Here is a 12151-nt window from a genome sequence, read left to right on the forward strand (position 1 = left end):
GCATCACCTGAAACAAAAGGTTTGGCAATAAATCCTAAAGGAGCGCACTGTACAGCACAAGTGAAGCATGTCCCGGATGGCCTTATCGTCATTAGCACCCTCGGTGATACCCAGGATAATAAGGGCAATTATTTTGAGGGGAGAAAATGACTATAAGGAGCTTTCCCGTTCACCCAAATTCCAAATATCCCTGTGAAAATAAAAACTACAACTATAGATGGCCATCAGGAAAATGTTGGTCAGGGTTCCAGGAGAAACCCTCCCTCTCCATTTTCCATGGCAGTGGGCTTATACAACACTGGGTAAAGCCTGAAACCCAAGCGACCAATGGGTACTATTGAAGAAAACTGTTTTCAATATTTATCTGAAAATATAAACCCATCACTGAGAAACAAATACCCATCTATTAAGACAATGTCAGGGATTCACCCAAAGGATTTACAGGTATGGAAAAACAGTAGTAGATAGCGAAGGGCAGAAGGGTGTAAACACATTCATTGAAAATGATTTTGAGCACTACCTTAAAAGGACTGAATCACTTAAAAAAAACTCACATCTGAATCCTCTATTTAGATCCTGCAAATTGAGTTTTGCGCCTAGATACTGTGTGGTAATCCCAGTTGTCTAGTCCTACTCCTCCTTGTCACATTCCTTTCTAATGAGGATTCACCACCTCCCAGAGAAAATCCATTGCTTAATCAAATGACTGCACACAGCGTACACAATGCTGTTCTTTGACATCTTGCTCCTAACATTACCCAAAATATCCAAGCCAGAGTTCAATTAGAGATAGGAGCAATGTTAGTGACAAACAGAACTAATAGTATCAGAGATCGCCATGCCTCATTTAGGCATTATCCTCACAAGTCCATCAGCCTCATCCTAGTCCTTACTAATGCTGTACAACCAACCCTCAGAGGCTCTGGACCAAAGAAATAGCACATCCTTTCAGTACAAAGTTCTTTGACAGCAGTAGATTTCTTGAATTATTCCATAATCTTCGACCGATTGTGGCACCAATAAATCAAATCTAGACACATGAACATTTTCCACCAGCAATCCGTTAAGCAGAGCAATATGTATTGCGCTTTCCCAAGTATTTGCTATACCAATGTCCACCGGTGGAACGCCCGTCACATCGGTCCAAGATACTGCCATTCAATTTAGATACATCTACTTGGAAATGTAGCAAGGAGGAGTACATGGAATTCACCAGTGCAATCGTGGACAAATTTATCTGCTCAATGTCATAACAGATGCTTTCCTATCCTATATAGAGATGTGTGGGGTGACCAGAAAAGGCGTGTTGAGGCTGAAAATGTATGGGATAAAGTTATCTAGTAACAGTGACTGCTGCGGTTACTATGGAACCTTAGGTTACCCCAACCTAAGTTACAAACACAAAAACAAACTTGTGTTCCATAAACATGCACCGTTACATGATATATTATAATAAGTCCAGTAGAAACTGATAAAATTGATATTTTATTCCATGTTCAATGGTGTATCTGCCTGCCGACACGTGTTTTGACAAATTTGGTCTTTTTAATGGCAAAATTACAAATCTGTATTGCACATTTGAATACATTTCATGTATAAACATTCATTGTTGTAATAGTCACAACAAAAAATTATTAAATTAATAAAAATGAGAAAAAAATATACCATTGACTAATACAAAAGCCAAAAAAGTAATCCATGGGTACACACAGACCCTATGTCAGTAATAAAGCAAAAATGATAACATGAAGATTCAAAAGGTGGATGACAAAGAACAATGAACATGTATATTAATAAAAAACTGAGATAGGGGAGGGAGAAAAGGAGAAAAAAAGAGGGAAAAGAGGCAGAAGTTATCAGAGCAACTTATCAATTTCACAAAGTCCAATCACCACTGGGATGTTATCCCATTCCTTGTATATACTCTAGTGAGCCACACAAAAGAAAATTCATGTAAAATGTTACTGAAACAGGTCAACCACCACCGTTTTGACAAGACGTCACTTGGTCATAAACAATCAGTTCAAATATAATCAAAGTCTGGTTAATTAAACTTTCAATGTCTTAATTCCATCTAAACGCTGCTCCACACATGATTAATCATGTATAGGATTCAAATGAGCAATTGTTAACCATTGTTAGCTTCTAGCAAACGCCTATATGAAGGGGGAACTAGGAAGGTTAACGCAGTGCATGAACAAAATTTAGATTTGGTTTCTTGAGATAAAAAATTATTCAATTATTTCTGATGATAATGGAGTCTAATGATAAGTGACATGAGTCCACACTGTGTGTAAACCATCATTTGTTGTGAACAGAAAATAGCAGATAAATCTCATGAAATGCCCATGCAAGTGCCAGTGAATTTTTGTTTGCGGTCTTCCTTGCGTGCCAAAAAAATGTGTTAGGTGCGCCACATTGTGCCAAAGTGTGTTTAATCACACCTCCATGCAAACATCAAATGTTAATACCTCTACAAATTTGTTTTCCACTTGGCAAGCTTTTAGTGTGTGAGCTAATGGATTTGCTAAGCTCGCAACTAGAGAAGAAAAAACAACGAAAAATTGTGCTGAAAGTAAGTTGTGTTAAACCTTGTTGTCCGAGCATGATTTCCACATGTAAATATAATAATGTTACATTTTCAAAGGAAAAGTACCTGAAAAATCGTGGCAGTCGCTACGCGTGTGAGCCCGCCTTGCATTTAGCTTCCCAAAAGGTAATGTACAAATGTACCTCTTCATATAAATCTTATATTCAGAGCTTCCTGAAATGTTAAGTAGTATGTGCATGTTTAACTGCCGCAATTCATATTAACAATTTATTCAAGCAATGGTTATAGTTGCGCATTCATAACAGATACTTTCTGAGAGCTTTACCTTAGATTAGTCAATGGTTCCATGTATACGCAAACTGCTGTCCTCCATTGGGCTATGCTCGCGTCTGAGAGCTTCTCTGTGAGTTAAGCAGTAGGAACGCAGTCAGGTGACCGCAACCTGGTCACGTGACTCCTCCCATTGAAATAATGTGCTGTTTAAGCACTATGAAACGGGTTGATTTGTCTGAGGCCGTCGACTCCTAAAGTTTGCTTGTTTCTAAAGCAAGCTTGAGCAGTGTTTGCTGACAGTTATAAGTTAGCTTATTGACACGTTCACAATATCTTTTTTTGAATAGCAAAATTTATTTTTAATCATTAATGGAACACCAATAAAATACCTAGTGGGGCTTTATTGTTGAATAATTAGTTAATAATTAAACAACTCATCATAATGCCCTAAATTTAAATGCAACTAGCCTCACAAAAGATTGGCTTTACTAAGGTCAATATTCAAGTCAATAAATATAAAAAATAAGAAATCCGGTTGACATCCGCTCAGATAAACACATCCAAAGAGATCCATCAAGAATAATTAGCCTGCTCAGTTACTTCCTGCCTTGAGCTGTATATAGCACCCCATCATACGATTGCCACAGATTTTGGCAAAAAAGAAAAATACAAATAAAAAACATGCTCCAATTGGTATACATCCTGTACTACTTCCATGCATTGGTCGCCATACCTACTTTACCCATTCATTTGGCCAAAAGTCATCTTCCACTGATCCCAAATGCACAAGAATAGTTGCAATTTACAGAGAAATAGAAGACTTCCTGGAGAAGGGACAATATGAAAAACAAAGTAAAACGGGTCGCATCAATGAAAAAGGGAAAACCCAGGTCAAGACTTAAAGAGTCTCAAAGGTCTAGGTACCAGAAATGCTTTTGCCTTACACAAATACATTTAGTTTGTGTTCACTGTTCATCTAAATACATCTCAATTTGAAAATCATGCATGCCTCCAATTACCGTAAAAGTAATTTACGATCACCTCCTCGAATACGAGCATGTGCCTGCTGTAGGCCTACAAAACAGATGTCCTCCTTTTTCACAAGTTGATGTTCGGTTTGTCAATGCGTCACAAGTGGTAATTTTGGATCCTGATTGTTGAGGCTGGAAAGGTGTTCACGTATCCTAATACGTAGCTCACGTATGGTACTTCCAATTGACACTCTTTTGCAAACACACACTATAGCATAAACTACATATTTAGATGTAAAATTGATGAAATCATGTATTTTTGTTTGCAATCCATCATGGCATTTAAAAAGCGTCATTGGAGTAAGCAGTTGCAGTTTCCACACTTGTGGAAACCAGACAGCAGGTTTCTCAACCAATTTGAGTTAGGCAAGGAGTCTGGCTTCGGCTTAAGGAACAAAGGGACTCAATTTGTCTTTAAGAGTCACATTATTCGTAAAAATAAGTTTGGGACAGTGAGTAATGTATCTTGATAGATCAGGGTCTAGCTTCAAAAGATGCCAATGTTTATTAAGTATCCTATATAGGCAATCACTGTCCTGAGAATACTTCGTAATTAAGCTGACTTAATGTGGGGGTTCTGGTTTACAAGTAGACTGCTTGTGTAATGTAGAATCTCTGTTGAGGAGGTCAGTTTTAATGAGAGCCCTCTTAATACACTTGGATGTGTACCCTCATTGCGTAAACCTCTGCCCGAGAAATTACCCTTCTTGTTCGTACGCTCCCTTGGAGCTACAGTTTATCTTAGCTTGGTGGAGTCCCCCACCAGTATATTATTGATGACTGATTTTTTGTGACAGCTAGTAGCATGAAGAGTTGAATTAACTTCTGTTGGCTTTCTATGTGTCCTGGTGTGTAATGTGCCATTGTCAATGTGAATTTTAAGATCTAGAAAATCTAGGGTGTCACCACTGAGTGAGCACAATTCCAAAAGTGTTTGAGAAAAGATATTGTAAGAAGATATCAAAGCGTTCCGGTGAACCATCCCATACTAGCATAACATAGTCTATATATTGCTTCCACAGATGGATTTCTCTGGTGAATTAATGAGCATTGTAAATGCTAAGTCTGTTCAAAGAAATCCATAAACAGATTAGCCAAGGAAGGGGCATACTTTGCTCCCATGGCTATACCCTTCGTCTGAGCATAATATTGTTTGCTGAACAGAAATTGGTTGAGGTTGAGGGTGAAATTCAAGAATGGCTTGATCATGTTGATATGTTTAGTGTGTGAAGCAGAGTGGTTCCGAAATGCAAAGTGTATGGTGTCTAGAGCCAACTGGTGTTGAATCGATGTGTATAGTGCTAAGTGCCCAAATAATATTGGGGTTGCCAACTGATTGAATTGAGTATGCTAAAAGTTTGCGTGGAGTCTTTAAGATATGCAGGTATCAGGGTAACCAATTCCTTGATTGCTCTATCTATGTATTGCAACAGGCCTTCTGCTGCCCACCCCAGCCAACTCAGTATTGGTTGAACCTCAGGAAGATGGTGATAGTGTTTCTGTATCTTGGGCAAAAAATACATTGTCGGGTTCACCGCGCTATATGTAATAAAAAAAGCCCTCTACTCGTCTGTAAGAAGACCTTGGGAGTGCCAGTCAAAAATGAAGGCAGACAATTCTTCTACCGTCTGTAAGGTGGGGTTACCATTAACTTTCAAAGAACATTCAGGAGTTGCCAAATTCTCATTTGCCCTTTAAAAGGGAATCTGATCTATTCAGTAAAATAATATTACCATTTTCCTACCCTAACCTGCCACCCCAAAGGCAAAAAAATAAAATGAGATAAATGAAATATTTAGAGGCAATACATACGCTTAATAAGATCAATTTGCAAGATTAAACCACCTGCGTGAATCGTAGAATTGAGTAAAGAAGCTTAGAAATAATGCATTAAATCAAAGAAATATGTAAATCCTCTCTAATAAATAATTGTTTTTTATATGTATATTTACACCTTCAAAAAGGTATCTATTGATCACAACCCTAATATTATAAATTCGATATTACAAAAGGCAAAGAAAGAAAGAAAAGGTATACACAACCAACATCTAACAAAAAGTAGAAATACTCAAGTGTCAACATGTTTGTCTAATGAAATAGAATTCTATCATTATGATCCTGGCAGGAGGGTAGCTTCTTTAGACTTTATCCAGTCAGAAGTTACATGCTACATGCAGACTTAACCTGTTCATGATCTATTGCACCTTTTGAGTATGACATAGGAAGTTTCCCAAGATTGCGTACTAAATATTAACAAAATCATAGACCAAATTTCATGGGCCATTTTAACGAGCCTATTGGAAAGATTATTTGAGCCCACCGCCCTGGACGATCTAGTCAGTGTTTTTGTAATATTGATTTCTTTACACCTAGTTATCGGGAGGATAGCTCAGAGGCAACGTGCTCGCCTTGGAAACAAGACGACACAGAGCAACAAAGGTTCGAACCCCGGGTCCGCGCTTGGATACCTCTGGGTATTAAGCGAGCGTGTTATAAATAACCTATCATATCATACACGCACATTAAAAGATACATGTTTACTTCTTCCAATCAGGCAGTTAAAATAGGAGTTTATTCCTGTGGTGCTATGTGCACTACTGATCGAAACATATCCATGGAGCAGTGAGGGTGTCTTTTTCCTATTTTTTGTTGGGAGTATTTTTACTCCCTGTTTTTATTTTTTGGGAGTATTTGCCAATTTTAGGGAGTAAAAGTGGTTGATCCTTCCCTTATCAGTAGGGCTGGTCTAAACCATAGAACCTACCCACATGCCACATTTTAGGTGTGTAGCATGTTGGGAAGTATGCTGAACATTTCGAATAGACATGCACACATTTTCCCTTAGTGTCTGTGTGTATATATATTTTTAAAAACAGTGTTCTCATGCTTTGCACAGTAATTCCTGGGTTTGAAGTGGGTAAGCTTGTAGTACCTTACCTGTGTACGGCTGAAGCATTGAAGCTTCATATTGTTGAGATGGCATACATTCATCAACATCCTTGGGAAATTAAGTTCCTGTAATTATTATGAGAGATTTGTCACGATGTGACGGACAACATTGCTGCGAACACCATTGAAGAGACATGCAGTTTCCCGTTACCTGCATTACTACAAAAACACTGTTTTGTGTCACCCCGGTGACTTCAAAGGTGAGTCCTGTTAATGTCAGCTAGAATGCTAATAGACTTCAGCAGTTCATTGTTCCTAAGCTTTCCACACTATGTAGAACTATGGAGCAAAGAGCCATTTGGCAGGAGTAAGCATTGCAGACCACTTAAAAAATGTTTTAACGAAAGTTTATATTTTATACTTTTTACATTGTCTACATCATGGAACCTACCCACATGCCAGATTTCAGGTCTGTACTATGTTCAGAAGTATGCTTAACATTTTGAACAGACATGCGCGCACACACATCCACATATGGCGGGGTAAGCATTACAGCATTAAAAAAAAATAATTCTAAAAATATATATTTTATTCTTTTTACATTGTCTACCCCATGAAATCTACCCACATGCCGAATTTCATGTTTGTAGCATATTGGGAATTATGCTGAACATTTCAAACAAACACACACACATATGTATATTCACATATGGCAGGGGTAAGCATTGCAGATCGCTTATCTTTTATACTTTTTGCATGGTCTACACCATAGAACCTACCCAAATGCCAAATTTCAGGTTTGATGCATGTTGCGATGTATGCTGAAGAATTCTAACAGATGCACACACATATCCACATATGTCAGCAGTAAGCATTGCAGACCGCTTAAAAAAACTAATTCTAAAAAATAAAATGTTTATATATTCTACATTGTCTATAAACATGCCGCATTTCAGGTTTGTAGCATGTTGGGAAGTATGCTGAACATTTCAAACAGACGCACGCACGCACATTTTCATATATATATATATATATATATATATATATATATATATATATATATATATATATATATATATATATATATATATAGTCTACACCATTGTACCTACCCACATGCCACATTTCAGGTTTGTAGCATGGTGGGAATTATGCTGAACATTCGACCAGATGCGCGCACACACATTCAAATATGGCAGGGTAAGCATTGCAGATGGCTTATAAAAATAAAATTGAAAACATTTATATTTTATAGTTTTTACATGTCTACACCATGCAACCGACCCATAGGCCACATTTCAGGTTTGTTGTATGTTGGGAATTATGCTGAACATTTCCTACACATGTAAGAAAGTGGTACCATAGTACGCTGTGTGAATAGCACTCCAAGGGCAGCAGAGCGAGGCAAATCCTTCAGTCCGCACAAAGTCTGCCACCACAAATTCCACTTCAAAGTAATTTATTGAAAGTACTGTGGACAGGGAAGCACACTTTTGCCGTAAACAGACCGCTTGATCACAGATGGGGGAGCGGACACAAAGGTAAGACATTAATACGATAAACAACTCTATGGTTTCTGCACGATAGATATGTCTCGTGGTTTTAGAGACATCAGAATCAAGCTTTAATTAAGCAGACATTTTGTAGTGTCATTATCTGACTATTTAGCATCAAAACGCTGCGAGAAAATATATCTCAGTGCCTAGAAACCTCATGTATTAAAAAGGCAACGCTCGATGTGAGCACATGTCAGTTTAAAAATGAAATTTCTGTATATCTATGCAGTTCCGCAGTTTGTCAAGTAAAGCACATCATTTGCATAGTGTGCGGCATACTGCACTGTTCATCCCTCAAGAGACATATCAAAGTGGAACATTTCAAACCAGCCTTAACATGTGCCGTCCGAAAAACCGTATTATTAAAAGCCTAAACATGTGATTTATGAGGTATGCAGTAATCAAGATGAGTTCACCAGATTCCTGACATATGATCTCATATTTGAGTTCTAAAGTGCACAGTGCGATTCCGTGAGAGATTTTCACAAGCAGCATATTGATTGCAGAAAGGGTGACATGCATAGTAAAAATAGAATATTCCTGTAGGAAATGCAGCGTTGATGTGGTGATTACAAATCACATATACATTTATCAATGCAGTGCCCCGTGCATCAAATTCTAAGCAGTGGACAAAACCCCATAAAGGCTAAATAAGAGGCCAGTATGTATACTGCTAGTTGTTCCGAGACGAGAGTAAAAACTATTGAATGTAAGCATCTATTATAACAATAAAGTGCATAATGCTGAATCCTATTTCGAAATTACAAAGTGCAGGATGCAATGAGGTGCAAAAGAGCAAACATAAGCAGCATATTGGTTTCAGAATAAACTGCATATATATATATATATATATATATATATATAGATTTTGTCTACACCATGGAACCTACCCACATGCCACATTTCAGGTTTGTAGCATGTTGGGAAGTATGCTGAACATTTCGGACATGCACACACATATCCACATATGGCAGCAGTAAGCATTTCAGACCATGTAAAAAAACATTCTAAAAATGTAAATGTTTATATTTTTTACATCGTCTACACCATGTAACCTATCCAAATTTCACATTTCAGATATGCAGCATGTTGGGAAGTATGCTGAACATTTTGAACAGGCGCACACATATATTAAAAAATGGCAGGGAGTAAGCATTGCAGACCACCCCAAGTTTTTTTTTCGAAAAATGTATATCTTACACTTTTTACATTGATTACACCATGGAACCTATCCACATGCCACATATCAGGTTTGTAGCATGTTCAGAATTATGCTGAACATTGCGAACAGACGCACACACATATTCAAAAATATGGCAGAAGTAAGCATTGCAGACTGCTTAGTTTTTATACATTTTGCATTGTCTACACCATGGAACCTACCCACATGGCAAATTTCAGGTTTGTACCATGTTGAGAAGTATGCTGAACATTTCGAACACACACACACCTCCCCCCCCCCCCCAACATGAGGCAGGGGTAAGCATTGCAGACCGTTTATCTTTTATACTTTTTACATTGTCTACACCATGGAAGGAACCCACATGCCCATTTTCAGGTTTGTAGCATGTTGGGAAGTATGCTGAACATTTCACTTTAAATATTGGAGTACATATAACATTTCCATATTAAAAATGTAATTAAAAAAATACTATGCAAAAAAAACTTTAAATGATGATGTTACCTAGAACGAGCAAACGAAAAAATGTCAAAGAAATCACTATAGTAACTAAAAACTTTCTCAAGCCATCATACAATGTATAATCAAAACAAAGACAATGTTGCCTATAAAAAAGGAGTTCAAGTGACAATGAAACACGTATAAAATGAGTTGTGAAATGTAAGTCCTTATACTGACGACATTATTTCAGTTATTAATAAGACAATTAAAACACAACCAGTTCATGATGTAAACAAATCACTCCAGTTTCAAAGATATTGAAAAACTTGTAATTGCAATGAACAGCAAAGTGTTTCTACCCGCTAATCAAAATTGCATGAAAGTCACACGACATTGTGGCCATCATTGCTAAAATCGCCTAAAATGTGCTTCTCGTAGGCTCTGACGGTTAAGACATGATGTTATTAAATGTTACAGGGATTCAACACAATTGCAGGTTCCACAAAACCTGCTTGAACCCTGTTCAACCCACGCCATATTAAAATGAATGAATGTCGCCTTTGTGAGTACTTTGTTCCAATGGAAACTTATGAATAGTCCTCTCACAGATCTTTGAGGGTACACAGCAAGATAAAGGGCTACAACTCCGACTGATTTAGTGTTAAAGCTAATCATAAGAATGATTTAAATCAGTCTTGTCAATCCAATATTGCCTATAGAGTAATCTTTTTACCCTCAATGGATCGACCAGATGAGGACCCAAATCGGCAAGCAGTCGGTTTCAGAAATCTGTAATTTCACACACAAAAACCAACACCATACTGAGTTCCATACATAATGAAGGTAAGCACGTTGGACATAATAATTTGTAATAAAATGATAGGCAATTCCACAGAGCCCTACTTTTAAGTGATAAGAAACCAAGTTCATACCGAATAGCGGGGAGAGAGGTGCCATGCAAAATTTCAATCACCCTTCTCCCCAACCTACCCTGAATACTAGGAAGCAGGCCCAGGGCCCAAAAAGGCAAAAGCTCAATACTGTATACAATATTGTGAACTATTTTCCCTTCATAAAATTTCAAACAATGTAGAATGGAGTAATTGCTGCACCTAGAATCCACCTGTACCAATTGATTGCTTTGAGCCGATCCACTTGAAAACTAAGCGATTTATTCTGTTTAGCAAAAATGGGGAATCCCATATATGTAAAACCCTGCACTTTTCCAAGGGCACTTTTTCAATTCACCAAATAGAAGATTTAACAATTTGTTTACTGGTGCATTGAATTATTTGTATATTTTCTTAATTAATCTTTCATTTATGAAGCTTAGCGAATATAGAAAAATCTGACAGAAGAAGTTGTAATCGAAGATTAAAAAGTCAATCGGCATATGCAAGCCAAATTGGTTTAATAGGTTGAATCTTCGAAGTGGCTAAGGGCTGCAGAATGTAGGTACTCACTGAAGTGCCTCAAGTAAGGCTTAAATAGACCAGGTGCGAGTATGCTGGCCTGTCTAACCCCTCGAGAAGTAGGAATAATTCTTACAATGCACTGTCATGATCTAATAAAACCTGAGTTAGAATGAAGGCCGATGATGAGCCTTAAGATGCCCTTCGGGATTCCCCACTTCTGCAGCTTGGTCCACAAGAGACCTTGATCGACTGCGTCAAATGCAGCAGAGAAGTCAATTGTGGCCATGTAAACCGATTCATATTTGTGATGCTGCACTTGACTAATAATAGCTTTCAATAAAACCCCATTCAATGTAGTCCCATGATGTTTCCGGAAACCTGTCTGCCATTGGGGGATTCTATTAATTGATTTTTGCCAGGTTTCTAGATGTTGAAGTAGCAAAGTGGGAAAAATCTTACTGTCCACATCCATGATTGCTATTGGACGAAAAATGTAATAGATTGGAGTGCAGACCCCTTTTAAAGATTTGTAAAATGTATGCTTTGGACCAGGATTTGGGAAAAGTGCAAGTGGCTACAATGTTGTCAAAGGGAACATGCAATATGGTTGACCAAGTGGCAGGATCCCCCTTAAATAAAATATTGGAGACGTTGTTGGGGCCAGAGACAGGCAAGGAACTAAGTTTGTGTATCATTTAATACATTTGATCCTTATTGATGACCATTGACCTAGCACATGATGGGATTGTGATCGAGAAGGGCATATTTACAACTGTTTCATTCTGAGTACTAAATATTTTACCAAAATGGGTGAC

General features: G+C 37.7%; 1 protein-coding gene across 6 annotated transcripts in view; it reads right to left on the reverse strand.

Annotated features, from left to right (window-relative positions):
• Positions 1-12151, reverse strand: part of FANCA (FA complementation group A) — a 3206914-nt gene that overhangs the window by 3157334 nt on the left and 37429 nt on the right. The gene's annotated exons all lie outside the window — the stretch shown is intronic.

The sequence above is a fragment of the Ambystoma mexicanum genome, chromosome 2p, assembly GCF_040938575.1.
Source record: "Ambystoma mexicanum isolate Mex_15411 chromosome 2p, UKY_AmexF1_1, whole genome shotgun sequence".
NCBI lineage: Eukaryota > Metazoa > Chordata > Amphibia > Caudata > Ambystomatidae > Ambystoma > Ambystoma mexicanum.